Genomic DNA, 24,014 nt, shown 5'->3' on the forward strand with positions numbered 1-24,014 from the left:
GTTTGGAGACATTAGCACTAATTTGAATATTTCTGTGCTGAGTTAAGTGACAACATTGCAATTTCATGATTGTTTTCAGAAAAGTCTCCACTACAACATTTTTTAGTACCCAAGATGCCCTAAATTAAAAAATAACCAGTCAAAATGACCTCCAAAGTTTGGCATTGAAAATCTAGACAATTCACTTTTTAGACAAAAAAAAAAGAATGATTTATCAGAGTGTTTTTTTTGTCTAGTTAGATGTCATAAACTACTAGTCTGATATAGAGCAAGACCTCTGGCTAATGTTTCCTTAATTTTTTTAATAAATTTTTGAAATTTATCTCTGATTGGACTGAATACAAGAATTTGATTTTTGCACATTTTGTGCACTTATATGATAGCAAAGTACTGTATTAACTCCATCATTGATATTTGATTGTGAACAAAGATATTAATGAGGAAATAATTCATATTACACTATAATTAATCTTATGGCCATTGCCGAATTCATGTGTGATACTGGTTAGATGTAATCAGTTATTATTGAAGTTAAGATATTGAATTATTTGCAGAACTCAAAAAATTGCTGAACTATACATTTACGTTATCTTAACAAATTTAAAATAAATATTTTGAATTGAGGGTCAATCCATATGAAGTGGACCAATGATGGTTGCTGGGCCATTTGTAAATATTTTAATTTTTTATGTGTGATTGCCCAATATTTGAGAAGTTCAAGACAGTTTTTTAAAAATAATTTATATTGCACCTTTACTGGATGGCGGCCATTTTTATTTGTAGATGCGTGAGGATTTTTCAGTCTGGAGACATTACCGAAAATTTGAATATCTCTGCACTGGGTTAAGTTACAGCATTGCAATTTTGATGATTGTTTTTAGAAAGGTGTCGTCTACCACTTTGTCAATTACACAAAATACCATTAATTCAAAAATAACAGGTCAAAATGACCTCCAAAGTTTGCTATCCAAATCTTCAAAAATCCATTTTTAGGACCAAAAATAACAAACAAGGAGTGATTTCTGAGAGTCTAATTTTTTCCTATACTTAGATATCATACACTACTAGCCTCATATAGAGCAAGAACATTTACAAATGTTTCCTTAATTTTTTATGAATTTTTGAAATTTGAAAATTTACATTTTTTTTTGTAAAGTTTGGGGTTACTTATCTCACGTGGGACTGAATATAAAAATACGATTTTTGCACAGTTTGTATACCTATATGATAGCAACATACTGTAAAAATTTCAACATTGATATCTGAATGTGAACAAAGATATGAATTTTTGCAAAGAGGAAATAATTCACATTACTCTACAACTGATCTTATGGCTGTTGCCTACTTCAGTGGTTTATTGTTTCATTGTAATAGAATTTAATTGTGACATATATTTAGTTAACACTGCCACCCAATAATCATTTAGTTTATTTATTTTTACTAATGTATTATTAAACAATAGGAGCTTTTGCTCTTGTTTTATGGTAATAAAAATGCCCATTTACGTTTAAGTTTATTGTCAATAAAGAAATACATTATTGCTGGGTGTGGCATCGTTGTAGACAGTCTGTTCTGAAACCTCTGTTAGAGTGGGCGCACATACTTCATCAAGAGTGTAGAATGTGTTGTGTGCTTTGTTCTGTGTGTAATTTGTAATTAATTTTGAGAGATTAACTGGAATGCAATAATATGGATGAACAGTGCTCTGTTGGACAGATAGCAAGTGAAGTGTGTCACAAAACAGTTTACAGTTCAGTTTCAAAAAAACTTGAAAAATGTCAATGACTTTAATGAACTTAGACCAACTTTGTTTAAATTTCCAGTTAGTTCTTCTGTAACATCAGTGTGTGAGTATCGCGAGAAGAAAAATATTCTGAAGTACGACCACATTTTTGGAAGAAAGTGCTAGGGTCCACTTAAAGTTCATAAAAAGCCTGTTAGTAAACGTTTGAGGGAACTAAAACTTGAACATTTGTCCTTGTTATGTGAGAGTGAAACAGTTTCCCAACTGAAATGCAATGTGATTCCTGGAAATTCTCTGTGCCCAAATTGTTACTCAAAAATACTTGTTGTGAATCCAGAACCAGAATCATGTAACCTTGTTAATGACTTTTATGTTCTAAGTTAGACATGTCTCCTGCTTGGAAAATAATAAAATTAAGTAGCAGAAAAAGAAAAGTAGCTATTGAAAATATGGTACAACAAATTTCATACAAAATTGGAATCGTGCTGTAATTATACAGATACCAACATTATTTCCAAAGAAGAAGAAAACCTACCGCCAGCATTATCTGACACTGAATATTTGAGGTTAATAGAGAAATTAAATGTTGACATCTAAAGAGGAAAAAGTTAAAATTTTAAGTTTGCTCCCTGACTCATGGTCAAGAGAATAAACAGTTCATAAATTCAATGTTTCTAACTTGGAAATTATTGACAGAGCAAGGCATTGTTCCAGTTTTAGGAAAGAATAGATGATTAGGTATAAGTGACTAAACAATCAAAAAGATCCAGCAGTTTTTTGAAGATGATGAAAACAGTAGAATGTGCCCAGGTTCCAAAGATGGCAAAAGGGTTGTTATAAATGGAGTTAAAGTAACAAAGCAGGAACGACTAGTGCTGTCAAATTTAAATGGACTTCATGTAGCTTTCAAAAATTCTCATCCTGAATGCAAAATCGGAAGGTCAGAATTTTGTGACCTCCGCCCTGAGTGGTGTATTTTGGCTGGATCCTCAGGGAGACACTCCATATGTGTTGTTTTATATCATCAAAATGCCAACCTGATCATTGCGGATGCAAAACTCAGTAATCTTAACTATAGAGAGTTACTATATTTAATGGTCTGTGACACTAAGTTACGACTGCATGATGAGTTTGTGTAATAAATGCCCTGGTAAGGAAACTGTTATTGAATTGTTTCATGAATACGATGAGGAAATCCCAGACAGTATTACCTTCACATAGCAAGTCACAATTGACAGGGCAGAAATGATAGCTGGTTAAATCATAGGAAGAGAACTTGGAATATTTAATTGATAACTTACAAAACTCAAAAATCACCACTATGTTTCTAAAATCCAAAGTAAGTTTTTGAAACACAAAAAAGCACAACTTTATGAAACTGAATACATAGTGCTAGCTGATTTTGCAGAAAATTTTAAGTTTATGATTCAGGATGCAATACAAGGGTACCACTGGGTCAATGACCAGGCAACAATGCATCCATTTATTCTCTACTCTAAAAATGAGAAAGATGAAGTTTGTAGTTCTTCAGTTTGCATTCTAAGCGACTACTTGGAGCACAACAATTTGGCTATACATGTATTTCAAAAGTATGTAATAAATTTCATAAAAGAAAATATTCCCAAGGTTGAGAAGCTGATACGCTTTTCAGATGGAAGTGGTGGTCAGTATAAGAACAAAAAGAATTGTTCAAATCTGTGCAACCACAAAGTAGACTTTGGGTTGTAGGCTAAATGGCACTTTTTTGCGTCTTTCCATGGTAAAAATGCATGTGATGGAGTAGGAGGTACAACAAAACGTGAAGTAAGTAAAGCCAGCCTATGAAGACCCAACGACAGATCAAATTCTCACAGTACAGGACATGTCTGTCTTTTGCAAGGATAATATTAAAGGCATTACCTATTTTCTGATCAAGAAAGGAGAAATGGTTTTGCATATGAAAACAACACTTACAAACCAGATTTGAAAACTATGTAGCAATAAAAGCAACAAGGCATTTCCAAAAATTCCTTGGCATTGCAGAAAACTTAGTTCAGTGCCGTGTAACATCAGAAACTGAAATTTATGAGGATCATTGTGTCAGTAAAATTACATCTCTGCCTTTAATGTTGAATGACATAGTGGCATGTGTGTATGATGGACAGTGGTGGCTTGCAGAGGTTGAAAGAATAGGTTTGGAAAACATCGTTTTTGTGAATTTTTATGGCCCTGCTGGCCCAAGAACATCATTAAAGAAATCTACTAGTGACAAAGTTTTGATACCAATGAAAAAACATTGTTTTTAGGAAACTTTCAGTGCTTGAACTTACCCCAGCAACTGGGAGGTCTAATTCTATATCACAGAAGCTGTGTGACGAAATGTGTTCTTGACATTCACTGCCAGGTTTAGGAGCAGTCGTATCTCGAAGAATGTTAATTGAAATATTTATTTTAATTGTGTCCAGATAATATAAATGTTAATTTCAGTGATGCTATATATAATTCAGTACCTAACTTCGGTAATAATTGATTATATCCCACCAATATCACACATGAATAGGCAACAGCCACAAGATCAGTTGTAGAGTAATGTGAATTATCTCCTCATTTTCAAAAATTCATATCTTTGTTCACAGTCAGATATCAATGTTGAAATTTTTACAATATGTTGGTATCATATAGGTTTACAGATAGTGCAAAAATAATATCTTAATATTGTCCCACCTCAGATAACTAACCCCAAACTTTGCATAACATGAAAATTTCCAAATTTCAAAAATGCGTAAACAAATTTAGGAAACATTGGTAAATGTTCTTGCTCTACATGAGGCTAGTAGTGTATGATATCTAACTATGGGAAAAAAAATAGTCTCTCAGAAATCACTCCTTGTTTGTTATTTTTGTGCCTAAAAAGTGGATTTTTGAAAATTTGGACACCAAACTTCGGAGGTCATTTTGACCTGCTATTTTTGAATTAAGGGTATTTTGTGTAATTGACAAAGTTGTAGAGGATACCTTTCTAAAAACAATCATGTTAATTGCAATGTTGTAACTTAATCCAGTGCAGAGATATTCATATTTTTGCTAATGTCTCTAAACTGAAACATCGTCGCACACTTACGCAAATGGCCACCATTCAGTAAAGGTGAAAGGTAAAACTTTTTTAAAAACTGTTTTGAGCTTCTCAATTATAGGGCAATCACATATAAAAAAATTAAAATATTTAAAAATAGTCAAGCAACCACATTGGACCACTTCATTAGGATTGACCTTTAACATACTTTCGAGATGTGGTGCTTCATAATACTAGCAGGGATGGTTAAGAACACTTATTTCTTCAGAAAGCTTTAGTGATACAGAGTAAGACCTCCCAATTGCTGTGGTACGTTCAAGCGCTGAACGTTTCCTTAATACGTTTTTCATTGGTATCCAAACATTATCAATACTAGATTTCTTGAATTATATTCTTGGGCCAGCAGGGTGGTAAAAATGCACAAAAACAATATTGTTTTGCAAAGTTATTCGTTCAACCTGTGTAAGTCACCACTGTCCACCATACGCATATGCCAATATGTCATTCAGTGTTAAAGATAGTGATGTAATTTTACTGACGCAATGATCCTCATAAATTTCTGTTTCTGATGTTACATAGCATCGACGTAAGTTTTCTGCAATGCCAAGGAATGTATGCAATTGCTTTGTTCCTTTTATTGTTGTACAGTTTTTAAATCTGGCTAGAAGTGTTGTTTCCATATGAAGAACAGTATCTGCTTTCTTGATGAGACAATAGGTGATGCCTTGCGTTGCAAAAAGCATACATGTCCTCTATTGTAAGAATTTGGTCCGTGGTCTCTCTGTGTTGGTTGGCTATACTCGCTTCACATTTTTTTGTACCTCCTACTTCATCGCTTGCATCATTACCATGGCGAAAAGAGGCAAAAAAGTGCCATTCGGCCTCCAATTCGAAATATACTGTGTGGCTGCAAAGATTTGAAAAAATCTTTTTGTTCTTGTATTGACTACCACTTCCATCTGAAAAGTATAGGAGCTTCTCAATTTCTTTTATTCATTTGTTACATACTTTTGAAACACATGAACAGTCGAAGTGTAGTGCTCCATGTAGTCAATTAGATTGCAAATTGAAGAACTGCAAACTTCATCATTCTCATTTTTGAAGTACTGAACAAATGGATGCATTATGCCACGTCATTGACCGAGTGGTATCCTTGTATTGCATCCTGAATCACAAATGTAAAATTTTCTGCAAAATCAGCTACCATTATGCATTCAGTTTCATGAAGTTGTGCTTTCTTGCCCTTCAAAAACTTACTTTGGATTTTGAAATGTAGTGGTGACTTTTGAGATTTTCTAAGTTACCAGTTAAAGATTCAAGGTAATCTTCCTGAGATTTAACCACTGTTATCATTTTAGCTGTGTCTATTCTGCCCACTGTTTGTAGGTTAACATTTTCAGGCATCTCCTCCTCAGATTCGTTTAACTATTCACGAGCAGTTTCTTTACCATAGCATTTATCATACAAACTCATCATATGGTCATAATTGTTGGTGTTGCAGACCATTAAATCTAGTAACTCTTTGTAGTTAACATCATTGAGTTTTGCACCCGCATTCATCAGTTTGACATTTTGATGATATAAACAAACACATACACAGTATGTTCCTGAGAAGCCAGCGAAAATGTACCACTTATGGTGAAGGTCATGAAATTTTGAACTTCCAATTTTGTGTTCAGGAGCTTAATTTATATCTGACAGCACTAGTTGTTTCTGCTTTGTTACTTTAACACCATTTATAACACCTGTTTTTATATCTTTGTTGCCTGTGCACATTCTACTGTTTTCATCGTCTTCAAAAAAACTGCTGGATCTTTTCAGTCGTTTCTCTACTTACACCTACTCCTTTCTTCTTGCCTAAAACCGATAGGATCCTTGCTCTTTCACTAAGTTTCGGGCTAGTCTGACAAAACATTCAGAAATGGTGAACTCCTTGTTTGTGATCATGAGTCAGGGAGCAAACATTAAATTTAAACTTTTTCCTCTTTAGGTGGCACTGAACACTTACTTTTTAATTTATCAGTTAAGCTCAAATATTCATTCTGGAGGTAGACCTAGGTTTTCTTCTTTTTTAGAAATATTGATGGTATATACATTATTAAAGCATGATTGTAAGTCTCTTCTAGTTTTGTCTAAAATTTTTTGTGCCTTTATTTTAACAGCTGCTTTTCTTTTTCCGCTACTCAATTTTCTTATTTTTGATGCAGGAGATACCTCTAAATTAGAACAAAAAAATCGAATTTGTTAATATCGTCCTCATTAGGAATATAAATGTCATTAACAAGGTTACATGGTTCAGGTCCTGAATTCATGATAAATATTTTTGAGTAACAATTTGGACACAGGGCATTTCCAGAAGTCACATTAACTTTCACTTGGGAAGCTGTTTCACTCGCACTTAACAAGGTCAAATGTTAAAGTTTTATTTCCCTCAAACTTTTAATATCTGGCTGTTTATGAACGTTGAGTGGATGAGTGCAGTTTTTCCAAAAGTATGATTGTACTTCAGAATATATTTTTTCTCGTGGTACTCACAAAATGATGATACAGAAGAACCTACTCATAATTTAAACAAAGGTTGTCTATCTCCATCAAAGTCATTAACATTTTTGAAGTATTTTGAAATTGAACCATAAACTGTTTTGTGACACTTTTCACTTACTATACGTCCAAGAGAGCACCCATTCATCCATTTTATTGCATTTCAATTAGTCTTTCAAATTTATTTATTATCAAATTTTAAAATTATTGTAGTTAATTAAAAATTACATTCAAGATAAAATCACGTAAAATATTCCACACTCGCCGAAGTATGTACAGCCATTGTAACAGATGTTTCTGAACAGACTGACTACAACAATGCCACACCCAGCAAATGTAGTGGGGGGTACACAGTTCATGTACAGACTTGTGACTGGCTACTGGGCTCGTGTGCAGAGTTGTTACTCTGTCCACTGAGCTCCTGTACACACTTGTCTTGAGGACTAAATTTGCACACAAAACCGTAGCCTTCTCAACAATAGAGAAATTTCACACATTTGTTATTTTATTTATATCATTTCGAACTTGTAATTGAAAATAAACCTAGATGTAAATGGGCAACTTTTTAAGGTAGAACTAACACAAAAGCTCCAATTTTTTAATATTTTACTATTAAAATAAATAATATAACTAAATATAGTTTGGTAGTGTTAACTAAATATTGGTTATTACAATGAAACAATAAACTATTTAAATAGGCAACAACCATAAGATCAGAAGTTGTAGTTTTCAAAAATTTGTACCTTTGTCCACAGTCAGATATCGGTTTTGAAATTTTTACAGTACTTTGCTATGATATAGGTGCACAAAATGTACAAAAGTCAAATTTTTATTCAGTCCCACCAGAGATAACTAGCCCCATACTTTATAAAAAATAGATTTTCAAATTTCAAAAATTTATAAAAAATTGGGAAACATTTATCACTGTTCTTGCTCTGTATAAGGCTAGTAGTTTATGATATCTAACTAGAGGAAAAAATACATTCTGATAAATCACTCTGTGGTTATTATTTTTGGGTCTAAAAAGTGGATCTTCAAAGTGTTCAATACCAAACTTTAGAGGTCATTTTGACTAGTTTCTTTTGAATTTAGATTATATTGGACAATAAACTGTGTTGTAGAGGAGACTTTTCTAATCATATCCATTGCAATGTTGTGACTTTAACCCAATGCAGAGATACTCAAATTAGTGCAAATGTCTCCAAATTGAAAAATCGTCGCGTGCTTACAAATAAAAATAGCTGCCATACAGTAGCAGTGCAAGGTAACTCTTCTTTTTTTAACCGTTTTGAACTTCTCAGTTATAGGCAAGTTACATATACACAAAATCAAAATATTTAAAATTGATCAGGCAATCCTCATTTGATCGCTTCATATGGATTGACTGTAATACTATTGCTGTGCTTTGATCCATGACACGATCAAAAACATGAACCACTCATCAAAATCAGTGTGCATTAAATAAGTGTCTTAATTACTCTTGTGCCACATTTGCCAACTTGTAACCAGCTAATCACTTTTTAACCTAACCAAGACCTCACACTTTGCTACACACCAGTAAGCCACCACAACAGAGATTTTATATGCCCATATGTTGACTTTGCTAATTCGCAGTCAAATTCACCTCCAACGTAACCTAGACCTAGCTCCAGTCTGTCACTCTAACCCACATTCAAAAGAATAATACAGAAACATACTAAATATTGTTAGTTTTATGTCCTATATGCATTTGAAAATTTTATATGCCCATATGTTGACTTTGCTAATTCGCAGTCAAATTCACCTCCAACGTAACCTAGACCTAGCTCCAGTCTGTCACCCTAACCCACATTCAAAAGAATAATACAGAAACATACTAAATATTGTTAGTTTTATGTCCTATATGCATTTGAAAAATGCAGTATCATACAGCTCGACACCATTACATCACAGATTGAAGTTGATGTTTGGTCTTGGCAGGTTTAACCCATCTCTAGCCTCTGATGACTATCTTTGGCAAGACATTCAGCTCTAACTTCCATTCTGTTCTTTGGCTGCCTTATTTTGCTACCAGTTCCTGTTTGCTTTTTAATTGGGACCCATGCAAGGCACCAGGGAATGGGAAGTACAGAGGAAATTAATGGATAGAGTGAAAACATGCATAGCAGGGCCAGGAGTAAAGGTGAAATGACAGGGAGTGTGGTGTTAACATGTCTGCAGCAAGTTGACACTAATTGACCAGTACTTTCTAATGTAGTGAGTGACAAAATCATTCAAGAAGTCAGAAGGAAAAAGTGGGAAGTTCCAAATCCAAATGGGAGAAGCCATGTGTTAACTCATCTAGGTGACATCTGTGCTCTGATGGAGTCAGTGGTTGGAATGGTGGGACCAGCGAAGGGCCTAATCCGCAATACAGACAAATTAGGGAAACATAAGCAGTGTTGCTATTTAGGGGAATAATGCAGAGTGCCCCATTGCATGCAGGGTGATTGAGACTGGCCAGTTTTGAGAACTTTACGCATTTGGTCCAGTGGTTCAGACTACCAGAATTGCTTCAATTTGGGGATACAACTATATACTGTTATGTATCCACTGCTAACTGCAGTTTGTAGAAGGCAATAAATAGTACAAATCTTCTTCTTCTACTGTTTCAGTGTTGGGTGAACCTAAGCCATCTTAAGAATCTGTCTCCAGACATAATTGTTTCTGCTCCATTCTTAGATCTTCATCTTGTTCAGTCAGTCAGGATATTGTCGATCTGTCTTGTTCTTGTACAGTGCATCCTTCTGGTGGAATACAGTCTTCCTGTTGCTGTTCTTTCAGGTATCCTATAATTTGCCACCAACTCTTATCAGTGTTAATCAGGATATTCTCTAACGTCTGATAAATTTAATTAGGCACTGAGCAAGTCATAAAAGAAATCAAAGAAAAATTTGAAAAGGGGATTAAAGTTCAAGGAAAAGAAATAAAAACTAGGAGCTTTGCTGATTGCTTCGCAATTCTGACAGCGAAAGCAAAGGACTTGGAAGAGCAGTTGAACAGAATGGAAAGTGTGTAAGGCATCAAATAGTGTCTTGCCGTTCTGTTCTCATGGTTGCACACTTAAGAATTAATGTTACAGGTCTTGAAAGGAACTACTTCATCAGGTTTGAAGATAGTCCCCCCTCACAATTGAATATATTTACCAGGGACATCGTCTTAACATGTTGAACGATAAGCTTTTGTCTTTATTCTTTACGTAGCATCAATAACTTCCACAGATATTTAAAACAAGCAAAAAATTCGCCATGTTCTATCATATGAACTAACAGTTAATGCAGCAGCTACTACCTTTTAAACTTCATTTGGCACGCTTACCAGTGCATAAGAACACATGCTTGTTGTTCATGTGCGTGCGAGCTCGCTAATCACTGCCATGCGTATTGTAAACAATTCTACTTGTAGCTGCTACCACATTGCATATTGTTACGTATCAAAGCGACATATCTTAGAAGTGTCTTGAAAAGAGGTTTTAAGATGAAACTTTCTGGCAGATTAAAATTGTGTGTCAGACCGAGACCTGAACTCGGGACCTTTGCCTTTAGCGGGCAAGTGCTCTACCAACTGAACTACCCAAGCACGACTCACAACCCGTTGTTACAGCTTTAATTCTGCGAGTACCTCGTCTCCTACCTTCCAAACTTCACAGAAGCTCTTCTGCGAACCTTGCAAAACTAGCACTCCTGGAAGAAAGGATATTGCGGAGGCATGGCTTAGCCACAGCCTGGGGGATGTTTCCAGAATGAGATTTTCACTCTGCAGCGGAGTGTGCGCTGATATGAAACTTCGTGGCAGATTAAAACTGTGTGCTGGACCAAGACTCGAACTCGGGACCTTTGCTTTTTGTGGGCAAGTGCTCTACCTTTCGAGCTCTGTTTGCACAAGAGCTTCTGCGAAGTTTGGAAAGTAGGAGACAAGGTACTGGGAGAATTAAAGCTGTGAGGACGGGTCGTGAGTCATGCTTGGGTAGCTCAGTTGGTAGAGCACTTGCCTGTGAAAGGCAAAGGTCCCGAGTTCGAGTCTCGGTCCGGCGCACACTTTTAATCTGCCAGGAAGTTTCATATCAGCACACACTCTGCTGCAGAGTGAAAATCTCATTCAGATTATAAGATGATCATCAACAAGAGTAATGAATTAAATTAGGTGATGCTGAGAGAAAGAGGTTAGGGCATAAGATCTGAACATAGTAGGTAAGTTCTGCTATTTGGGCACCAAACTAACTGACGATGGCCAGACAAACTATAGAGGATATAAAAAGCATTCATGAAAAGAGAAATTTGTTAACATCAAATATAAATTTAAATGTTAAGAAGTCTTTTCAGTATGTATTTGTATAGAATGTTGCCTTGTACTGAAGTGAAATGTGGTCAATAAATAATTCAAATGAGGAGACTAGAAACTTTTGAAATACAGTGCTACAGAGAAATGCTGCAGATTACATGAGTAGACAGTGTAACAAATCAAGAGTAACTGAGTCAAATTGGGGAGAAAATTAATAGTTCACTCTGACTAAAAGAGGGGATGGTTGTAAGGACTTACCCTGGGGAAACAAGAAATTGTCAGTTTGGTAATGGCAGGTGGTGGTGGTGGTGGTGGTGGTGGCGGGAGGGGGGGGGGGGGGGGGAGGAAAAGAGAGAGAGAGGGGGGGGGCATAAGACAAAGATTCAAAACAATGTACATTCCATCTACATCTACATGACTACTCTGCAATTCACATTTAAGTGCTTGGCAATACTATCTCTCTACCATTCCACTCCCGAACAGCGCGCGGGAAAAACGAACACCTAATCCTTTCTGTTCAAGCTCTGATTTCTCTTATTTTATTTTGATGATCATTCCTACGTATGTAGGTTGGGCTCAACAAAATATTTTCGCATTCGGAAGAGAAAGTTGGCGACTGAAATTTCGTAAATAGATTTCGCCACGACGAAAAGCATCTTTGCTTTAATGATGTCCATCCCAACTCGCGTATCATATCTGCCACACTCTCTCCTCTATTACGTGATAATACAAAACGAGCTGCCCTTTTTTTGCACCCTTTCGATGTCCTCCGTCAGTTCCACCTGGTAAGGATCCCACACCGCACAGCAATATTCTAACAGAGGATGAATGAGTGTAGTGTAAGCTGTCTCTTTAGTGGACTTGTTGCATCTTCTAAGTGTCCTGCCAATGAAACGCAACCTTTGGCTCGCCTTCCCCACAATATTATCTATGTGGTCTTTCCAACTGAAGTTGTTCGTAATTTTAACACCCAGGTACTTAGTTGAATTGACAGCCTTGAGAATTGTACTATTTATCGAGTAATCGAATTCTAACGGATTTCTTTTGGAACTCATGTGGATCACCTCACACTTTTCGTTATTTAGCGTCAACTGCCACCTGCCACACCATACAGCAATCTTTTCTATATCGCTTTGCAACTGATACTGGTCTTCGGATGACCTTACTAGACGGTAAATTACAGCACCATCTGCGAACAACCTAAGAGAACTGCTCAGATTGTCACCCAGGTCATTTATATAGATCAGGAACAGCAGAGGTCCCAGGACGCTTCCCTGGGGAACACCTGATATCACTTCAGTTTTACTCGATGATTTGCCGTCTATTACTACGAACTGCGACCTTCCTGACAGGAAATCACGAATCCAGTCGCACAACTGAGACGATACCCCATAGGCCCGCAGCTTGATTAGAAGTCGCTTGTGAGGAACGGTGTCAAAAGCTTTCCGGAAATCTAGAAATACGGAATCAACTTGAGATCCCCTGTCGATAGCGGCCATTACTTCGTGCGAATAAAGCTGCGTTGCGCAAGAACGATGTTTTCTGAAACCATGCTGATTACGTATCAGTAGATAGTTCCCTTCGAGGTGATTCATAATGTTTGAATACAGTATATGCTCCAACACCCTACTGCAAGCCGACGTCAATGATATAAGTCTGTAGTTCGATGGATTACTCCTAATACCCTTCTTAAACACTGGTGCGACCTGCGCAATTTTCCAATCTGTAGGTACAGATCTATCGGTGAGCGAGCGGTTGTATATGATTGCTAAGTAGGGAGCTATTGTATCAGCGTAATCTGAAAGGAACCTAATCGGTATACAATCTGGACCTGAAGACTTGCCCGTATCAAGCGATTTGAGTTGTTTCGCAACCCCTAAGGTATCTACTTCTAAGAAACTCATGCTAGCAGTTGTTCGTTTTTCAAATTCTGGAATATTCCATTCGTCTTCCATGGTGACGGAATTTCGGAAAACTGCGTTCAATAACTCCACTTTAGCGGCACAGTCGTCGGTAACAGTACCATCGGCACTGGGCAGCGAAGGTATTGACTGCGTCTTGCCGCTTGTGTACTTTACATATGACCAGAATTTCTTCGGATTTTCTACCAAATTTTGAGACAATGTTTCGTTGTGGAACCTATTAAAGGCATCTCGCATTGAAGTCCATGCCAAATTTCACGCGTCTGTAAATTTTAGCCAATCTTCGGGATTTCGCGTTCTTCTGAACTTCGCATGCTTTTTCCGTTGCCTCTGCAACAGCATTCGGACCTGTTTTGTGTACCATGGGGGATCAGTTCCATCTCTTACCAATTTATGGGGTATGAATCTCTCAATTGCTGTTGCTACTATATCTTTGAATTTGAGCCACATCTCGTCTACATTTGCATAGTCAGTTCGGAGGGAATGGAAATTGTCTCTTAGGAAGCCTTTTAGCGACATTTTATCCGCTGTTTTGAATAACATTATTTTGCGTTTGTTTCTGGTGGATTTGGAAGAAACGGTATTGAGCCTAGCTATAACGACCTTGTGATCACTAATCCCTGTATCAGTCATGATGCTCTCTATCAGCTCTGGATTGTTTGTGGCTAAGAGGTCAAGTGTGTTTTCGCAACCATTTACAATTCGCGTGGGTTCGTGGACTAACTGCTCAAAATAATTTTCGGAGAAAATGCAGAGAGAAGCGCCTTGCACAGTATAGACTAGTGTTGAGGGCTGTATCAAACTAGATGTCAGACTGAAGACCCCAACAGCAACAAGAACAACGACAAGTTGCTGTAATTCATAGTTATACACTGATCAGTCGGAACATTATGACCACCAACCTACTATCCATATAAAACCCTTCATGCAATAGCAGCATCACCTGGCGAGGAATGCTCTGCCAGCTAGATACACACTCACGGTGCATGTAGTGTCTGTGAGTGTGCTGTCCGTGTGATAGAATAGGATAGACACGCGATCTATCTGAGTTTGACCGTGGGCAAATTGTGATGGCTCGGAGACTTGTTGTGAGCATTTTGGAAACTGCACGACTTGTTGGGTGTTTGAGAAATTCTGTAGTGTTTGTCTTCAAAATGTTGTGAAACCGCGTCCAAATGTCATGGGGTTTGGCGGCCACCCTCATTACAGAGTCAGACGTCGTAGGCAGGGCAGATTGGTAAAACAGAACAGGCAGCAACTTTAATGCTGGGCAGACTACACCTGTGTCTGAACACACAGTGCACGAAATTCTCGTAACGATGGGCCTCCACAGCTGATGACCCGTGCATGTGCCAATGTTAACAGCACGACATCAGCTACTTTGAATGAAATCCAGTGACCTATCGAGATCTCTCAGCTTCCGTGCTGTGTCGCATCGCCGCTATTGTACGTGACAAAGGTGAATGTACCGGTTGTTAGGTAGGTGGTCATAATGTTCTGGCTGATCAGTGTATCTTATTCTCTAGTCCTATACCTCTCTCAAGGTGCATAGATATTTAGTTCAGATGCTCTTAAGTTCTTTATATCCGCTTCTGTCATCATGCTCACTTCTCACCCATTTATAACAGCTAGTCATACAAAGATGTAGTATACTTTTCACTTTGTTGTTTTTAAATACCTGTAAGTTTGCAAGATACTTTCTGTCCTGCTGTTATTTTTTCTAGAGTCCATTTTCTTTTGATTACCACTAGTTTAGAAAGGGCACTGGAGGGACTCAAGTGGCTGAAATCTTTAAAACATTTGTTGGAGGCCTTCAGATTGTATGGTGAGCATCTGGCCTTAGAAATGGATATTACCATATCATTTACAGCAATTCAAATTTTCCTTCTTTTGCTTTCATTATTTCATATATTTCTGTAAATGTGTTTGTATCTCCTACGACTTCCAGTATCATTTGCACATGCACCTGTATACCGATGAGCCAAAACATTATGACCACCTGTTTAATAGCACATTGGTCCACTTTTCAAACACAGTTGCAGTGATTCTGCTTGGCACAGATTCTGCTAGTCCTAGATTGGTTTCTAGAAGTATGGGACATCTGATGTCTACTGACAGGTCACTAAATTCTCACAAATTACTGGACGGTGGTTCAGGGGTACGCATCTGCCATCCAATGTGTGTTCCAATTTGCCGGCTAAGACACCAGTGTTAGTTCACTACCATGCTCCTTAAACCACTGCACCACGATTCTGGCCTCGTGTCGCGGAGAGTTATCCTGCTGGAAGATGTCATCGCCATGAGAGAAGACTTCAACCGTGAAGAGAAGTAGGTAGTTCACTGCTGTCATGGTGTCTTCAAGTACTACCACTGATCCCGTACGAGCCCAACTCAAGTATCCCACAGCATAATTCTGCTCTCATTGGCATCTGTGGCCCAGTGCATGTTTCAAGCAGCCATTCACCTGGATGAAGCCGTGTAAGGACTGAAACACAGACCTGGTGTAAAAGAAATATGATTCGTTTGACAGGCGACATGTTTCTATTGATCCACTGCGAAAACTCGGTGATGCTGTGCCCACTGTAATTGTAGTTGATGATGTCATTGGGTCAACACAGGAACCTGTAGGGGTCATGTGATATGGCATTCCATGTACAACAATGGCCTTTGAACAGTGTGCCCTGAAACACTTGTACCTGCACCAGCATTGTTCTGTGTTGTCAGATCTGTCATGTATCGTTGCTATTGTGGATTACACAGTGGGGGACCCTCTGACCTCCATATTTTGTGATGTGGTCATCCAATACCATACAGTCCAGTCGTTATTTATTTCACCACCTTTCAACCAGTTTCCATAAGTGCTCATGGCAGTGGTATGCAAACAGCCGACCAGCTTCACCGTTCCAGATATTCTCATTTACAACCGCAGTGCCACAACGGTGTGCACTTTGTTAAAACCGTTCGGATTAGTTGATTTTTCGCATTTGCGGCCCGTATCTTTGTTTTAATGACTGCCCATTCGTCTCTCTTTTACTTACCTGCTTTCTGTACTGCGTCACGTGTCTGCAACACCACCAGGAGGCATTCGACCTGGCAGTGGTCATGTTTTGGCTCATCAGTGTGTGGCAAGATTTCATCAGTATTGTACCTATTTTGTCTATTTTTTGTGTCAGACTCTGCTAGCTTCTGTTATTGTTGCAGTGTTTGTTTGAGCCTGAGTCCTTTGGTATCACAAAGGAAGAAAATTACAAACAATTTTTTATTGAAAGTGTCTTAAGAATGCCCTTGACCTAGTTATATCCAGGTGAAGGGAAGACACTTGAAGAACACACAAGACCAAAACAAAAAGTAATATTCAGATATTGTCTTCAAACTGAAAGGGAGAAGACATTGCTTGATAGAATATGTGACTTGGATACTTTAATATGTGTAAGACAAAATCATGGAGGAACTTCTCCATTAACCTGGATGAGCTTGCGATAGATTTACAACAGTGGGGTGGGGATTAATAACTGGATGGAAAAACTACAAGAATGCATATCATGTGGATAGCACGTGATGTTCAAGCTGTACAAATGCCGAGCTCGAACAGTGAATTCTCTGTTTTCTGTCACATTCTTCAGTGCTTCCAAAAATGTTTCCTCAGTCTTCCACTTTTTCACCTCCACTGCCTCTGGCTTTGTCTCTTTGCCTCCTGCCTTATATTAACAGTTTGTTTGCAATTTTGGACTAAACAGTTGCCTGCAGCTCATTATCTAACACTGTGTTATATATGTTAGGGTGGTAGCAGCAATGGTTCGACTGTCACCACTCGACAATGGACGAGGAGAACTTTGCCAAAAGCCCGTGGATTTTAAACCACTGGACGCGGCTGGAAGCCTGAAAAAATTTTATCATCAATACTGTGTTATATTGCTGACAACTCATTATCTCACCCACCCCCCCTCCCTCCTCCCCATCACTAACACCAACACCTCCACATGTTTTGTTTGTCATCTATGCAAGAACTGGGCAGGGAAAGAATGTTTATTTACATGCTGCTGTGTTTGCTATTATGAGTCTAATTTTATCTTAAACAACCCCCCACCCCCCCCACTCTCCCATCTCCATAACTAAGGTCGGTAATGCACGCCTGTGTGGTGGCACTTGACTCGGAGGTCCAATGGTTTGAGTCCTGGTGGAGGCTGAAATTTTCACTATCAGTGTTTGGGCAGATGGTGGTGTAAAGTTCCTAATTACCAGATTAAATTCCAAACCTCTCCACAGTGTCTCTAGAAGTGAGTGAATGTGACACTGTTGCTGCTGATTTGTCCATTGCATGGGGATATTACTTAGTGATCTACTTGGCTGAAGAATGCTTGCAGATTCTGTGCCGATGAATGGTTCTCAGAACATCTACATCTATGTACTTACTGTGCAAGCCACTGCGGAGAGTACTTTGTATACCACTGTCGACCCCCTCCCAGCTCCTGCCTCCCTCCCACCCCCTCCCCCATTCCTCTTGCAGTCACGGATGGTTCGAGGGAAGAACGATTGTAGGTAAGAATCAGTGCGAGCTCAAATCTCTCTAATTTTATGCTAATGGCTTTTCTTCAAAATGTAGGTGGGAGGAAACAATATGTCGATTGACCCTTCTACGAATGTATGCTCTTAGAATTTCAACAGTAGGCTACACTGTGATACAGAATGCCTTTCTTGCAGCATCTGCTATTAGAGTTGGCTGACATTATTGTGGCATGCAAAATTTTATATGTGCACAATGTGCCGCACGTGTGTGGTCCAGTGCTCTGCCCCGTTTAGAATGTTTCGGTTTTGCTCTGTCCCGCTTGGTACAGTGCGACATTTCACTTAGCAGTGCGATTGGGTAATTTTTCTTCCAGCATTTGGTGTGGCACTTTTCAGTCGGCCTGACTTTCCTCAGTTTGCCAGAATCGTAGTGACAGTACTATTTATCCTTCACTATTTGATCACTGTTTACAGTAAGTTCAAAGGTCCAGTGGCCAATTGCACAAAAAGAGGAAGTTTAGCAATCTGTTGTCCCAAGACTTCAAAGTGAGTGGGAATCTCAATTCTTTTTCAAAGGAAAGGATGAAAATTCTCAAATCTATTGCACAGTCAAATAATCAACAGGTATAGCAATCTTTTTGCTATAGATCAGCGTTCCAACACTATAAACGAAGAATGTACAGATTTAGTCGAAAGAGCAAAACTTCACAACAGTCAACAGAAGATTTGTATAGAATTCATTTTTTTGTACATCAAGATGCACTTTGTGCTTTCTGAAGGCACGGAGCAGGTGGTGAAATTGGTGGTACAAATAATAAATTTTCTCAAGTTGCATGCATGATTAAGTTGTTAGTTGCAACAGTTTTTGATGTAACTTAACTAGAGTACGGAGATGTTATATTACAGCAAACTAGACTGGTTAAGTCAAAGGGCATGCCTGGAACAAAATTTTGATTTAAGACCCACTATTGTTGAATGTATGAAGGAAGAAGGAAAACGGGAACAAAAATTAGAAGATCGAGAATGTATTGCACAACTCTCATTTTTAGTGGACTTCCCTCAGAAAGTTGATGTTAGGTGGGAAGCAACTTATTTGTTATTTGATGGGGGAAGTTGGCTCAATTTAAAAAGAAAATCACATTGTGGAGTGGTCAGCTTCTGACAAAGAACACTGTCCAGTTGTGTAAGCTCTGTGGCATTGTAGAATATACGAATGTTCGAGAATTCTTTGCAGTGTTGCAGGGCTTACAGGAAGAGTTTTCTAAATACTTTCAGGATACCACAAATGCTAGACGTAATTTTGAGCTGTTTTCAAGATCGTTTGCTGTTCAGTTGAATGCCCCAGTACATGTGCAGGTGGAACAGATCAATTTGCACTGTTATTCCCATTCAAAAGACAAAAGATTTTGTGTTAAATATGTCAAGGGGTTCCACGAAGCCTTCCTCAGTAAGAGTTTTCTTACCTCCATAATGAAGCTACAAACACGCTTTTGATTATGAAACCAAGTAAGTTGTGACTACATGGCTAACTGAATGACGAAAACGTGCAGCTATCTCTGCGTCTGTCTGTGTGCCTACAGTTTGTATTATGTCTCCAGCAAGCAAAAAATGATTAAATAATAGTGTAAGTTTGTTTTGTTTGTGATCTGTGTTGTTGAGAAATATGAAAATGGACCTCGTACAAGATTTTCAATTTGTCTTGTGTGACTGCATTGCCATCTACTGCAGTGTGTTTGCAGAGAGAGAGAGAGAGAGTGAGTTTACTCTTTACTCAGGTTTCTGCTTCAATAATGGTAGGTGAGTCATGAAGTTCTATCATTCTTTTTTGTGTTGATGACAAATAAAAGTCTTCATAATTTACTGAAGGTAAGAATATTGGATTTAATGTCCTGTTGGTGACAAGATTGTTAAGACACAGCAAATGTTCCATCCATGTTAATATCACCTCCCCCCCCCCCCCCCTTCTGCTAAGGAGAGTCGTGGCTCTTCATTCCTCACATGCCACACATTATCCCCTTGCTGCCATATACATCTGACACCTTATTCCTCTGCCTCCCCTCACTGCACAAAAAAGAAAAAAAAAGTCAGCTGGGGCTATCGCCATAAGCAGTAACTATATGTTAGTTAGAAAGCTTGTAATGTCTCTGTGCTGCTAAATGTTTTTATGTATTATGCGCCAATCAGCTATGTGTTAGTGGTTTCCTGTCCTCATTTTTGTTTATGACCATAAAACTGAAATTAACTGTAGTACTGTTATTTGATGTCTTTTGTTACACTCTGTGTTACAGTTAAGTATATGTTGTTAAATTAGACTTGACTTTTACAATAAAGAAAACAAAGTAACTGAATGAAGCCTGGTCAGAGTATTGTACTCTGCCTTGAGCAGTGCTTTATTGTTAAGCAAACATTAACATTATTAGTGTACTTGAAACCTCTTGAAGATGCTTATCTGATATTCTTTTATACGGTGGTAGAATAAAAGATGATGTCCTATAATTTCTTCACAAAGCTTGTGTATAATTGTTTGTAAGTGTTATAAAATAAATAAAACTGAAGAAACTTTTTAATATGTGGAATCATATTCGTTCTGCAGAAAAAATATGAAGTTTTCTCAAGAGCTGCAAAGTAATTCTTGGTTTAGCTTGATGATACGTTTTTTTTAAGCAAATTCAGTGGTGCCATTTCTTTCCTGCTCAACACTATTGTGTCGATTTGTTTACAATGTCCATCCAAACAAAAACAGAAACAAATCTGCTGCAGTCACAAAATACTTTTAAACACCTGTTTCTTATCGTAATGAGCTCTCGCACAAAGTAGCTGTAGGTAGCATTGTACTTTATTTTTAGAAACAAAACTGTTTTTGTTTCCCGATTATCTGGTCACGTGGCTTTCGTTGGAAAATGATACGCGAATGTCGTTACCTATTTTTTATTTGGAACTTCGCATCCCAATGTAATCCTCCTCCTGGATTTGAAAATTGGTTTTGGTGTATATTTTTTAAAGCTGCCTGCCTCATTTTGGACTGAAATAAACAGAAGTTCTGGATGGAATTGATGGGTTTCTGAAGGTAAATACGACATCAGAGGTCTATGTACGGGTCACATTATTACTGTGAATTATGGGCCAGTCATTTAAGGGCATCCATTGGCCTCAGATCAGGCGTATTTGGTGGCTGAGGCATTAATGACAGTTCACTATTGTGCTCCTCAAACCAATGTAGCATCAGTCTGGCCTCATGATATGGACAATTATGCTGCTGAAAGATGCCATTGCTGTCAGGTAAGAAACTGCCCGGGTGCCTTGGTATGACACTGGACTTATATTTAGGATGAAGGTGACTCATATTCCTTCTGGCCATTCAGATTTAGATTTTCTGTAATTTACCTAAATAGCTTAAGACAAGTACTGAAATGATTCCTTTCAAATGCCACAGCCAATTTTCTTCCATAATCAGAACTTGCACCCTGTCTCGACTTTAAACTATAATTTACCTTCCTTCCCTTTTTATCCACATAGTGATTTTCTGATTCGATTATGCTAGCAGACACACAAGAAAATATGACTTTAATTGCCGTCTGGTACTGAGTCTTACAAACAAGATAAGAGCTTCCGATATATATTCTATGGAGGTGAGTTGTTATCGTCAAATACTTTCAGTTGAAGTTAAGGTCATGGTGCACCCATAGACTAAAATGCCACTTACTAATGATACACAAGAAATCATAAGTGATAAAACAATGTTCTATGTGTGAAGGAAAGTGACTGACATGAATTGTGCAATTCCTTTTATTTCTTCTAGACAATCACACTTTCATTCATGTTAGTTTAGTTTCGGCCATATGTTGCCCATTTTCAAACAACACAAGTTGATATGACAACACACTATTTGTCACATAATGCTTAAGACTTATATTTCTTGTTAAGATTGACAATTTATCGCTTAAACCAGTCAGTTTTCACTGTGATTGTGTCCCGAAGAAATAAATAATTGCATATTATTGTCAAAGTTCATGAAAGCACTACAGTTTCAGTACCTCAACCTGCAGCTCGACCACTCCTTGTAGATCTTAGTGCCATTGTTAAAGTGACAGAAGAAAACTTCAGACAAATAGTAACATGAAAAAAGTACTAGATTCCCAAGATGATAGAAAAGAAATACACCTATATCTTGGATTTACACCGTGGTGTTATGCTTACTAAGTAAAACAGTGCTGTCTATGACAACTGCAGTGTAAATTGTTTTAGTAAACATCAGTACAAAATGTTATCTCCTTGCTTAACAGTCTGATACAAGGCTGAACGTGGCATCCCAAACGGCTTGTGGACCACGTGCAGACCGAGGCTCTACCTTTCTTTACTGTGCTCGGTCCTTTACGGAAGTATTCAGTACAGTGTGACATTTCATTTAGTATTGCTGTGAGGCATTTTTCGACTGGCAGAACTCTTCAGTTCGGCAAAACTATTCTGTCAGGGCTGTTTACCCTCTGCTATTTGTTCGTGGTATGGAGGACATTCTCAAGTCCAGTGGCTGTTTGCTCAAAAGGAAATAGTCTAGTGATCTATAGTCACAAGCCTTTAAAACCGAGTGGAAATGCATGTATTATGCAGTTACATAATCAATGGGTACTGCAAATTTACCATGAAACGACATTACAGTACCACGCAGAAAGAATTTAAGGATTTGGTTGACAATGCTACAGCAAAAAATTACAAAAATCTCTAGGTGGGTTTCATTGTTCAGTACATCAAGAAGCACTTTTGTGCAGGTATGGAGCATGTGAAGAAATTGGTGGTACAAATAATAAAATTTTTAAAGTCGGGTGCGTCATTCTACTGTCTGTTGCAATAGTTTTCGATGTAACTGAACGAAGAGTAAGTCGATTGTACATATTTAATATTTCAAAGTACATTGGTTAAGTAGAGAGGCACGACTGGAATGATTTTTTCAATTTAAAATCTACAACTGCTGAATTCATGAAGGAAAAAGGAGTGGAGGATTGAAAATTAGAACATCCAAAAGAGATAAAAGACCTTGCATTTTTAATAATAATAATAATAATAGTTTTATTCAACATCGAATGGTACACTGCACGTGTACAAAGAAACAGTAATGATTAAAGTTATTTGTACAATACACAAGACACTTTCTTCTGAATACGTCATTAATTTACACCAAAATTACGATAAGATGTTTACTGACATAATTTCACAAAGCATTTGTTGTTCTTCATATAAGTATGGTACTCTTCTAGTGCGTAGAAAGGGTGTTTTACTAAAAGTTTCTGAAGCTGATGTTTCAGTTTAATTGTAGGAAGAGCAATGACTGCACTAGGCAGTGCATTAGCTAATTTTATACCTGCGTACTGAGGCCCTTTTTCGTAAAGTGCTGTTCTGTGGCTGTCAATGTAAAATCTTTTTTTATTTGTAATAATATACTGGTGGAAATCTGAATAAGTGTTTGGGTACAGTCTTTTTAACAAGCAATATGGCTTTTAGAATTTGTGTGTTGATAACAGTTAACACCTCTGTTTTTGGAAACAAGTTGCGACAAGATTCCCTATATTTTGCTCCACAGGTTATTCTCACACCCCTTTTTTGAAGAATGAGTAGCTTATTTTGATTAGCTTTGGTTGTTGCCCCCCAAATTTCAATACCGTAGTTCAAGTGAGAGGAGAAAAGAGCATGGTATGCAGTCTTTAGGACTACAGTGTCTCTACAGAACTTGCTAATAGTACTGATTGCAAATATATTTTTTGACAACTTAGTTGCTAGGGAGTCAATATGTGTGTCCCATTTCAGGTTGTTTTGGATTATTGCACCAAGGAATTTTACACTAGACTCTTTCTTTACCAATTTGTTGCCAATGTATAATTTAATTTCATTATTCAAACTACTTTTGTTAAACTCCATCAAACATGTTTTACTGGTGCTTACATTTAAGTGTCTTTCA

The 24,014-nt window shown here is 37.7% G+C and overlaps 1 protein-coding gene and 1 non-coding gene across 3 annotated transcripts in view; both read left to right on the top strand.

The window, feature by feature from the left end:
* Positions 1–24,014, top strand: part of LOC124717384 (diablo IAP-binding mitochondrial protein-like) — a 103,867-nt gene that overhangs the window by 7,191 nt on the left and 72,662 nt on the right. The window lies entirely within an intron of this gene.
* Positions 11,316–11,390, top strand: Trnas-uga. Its single transcript has one exon. It is a non-coding gene; the product is annotated as a tRNA-Ser (tRNA).

The sequence above is a fragment of the Schistocerca piceifrons genome, chromosome 9 (genome assembly GCF_021461385.2).
Source record: "Schistocerca piceifrons isolate TAMUIC-IGC-003096 chromosome 9, iqSchPice1.1, whole genome shotgun sequence".
NCBI classification, from domain to species: Eukaryota; Metazoa; Arthropoda; class Insecta; order Orthoptera; family Acrididae; genus Schistocerca; species Schistocerca piceifrons.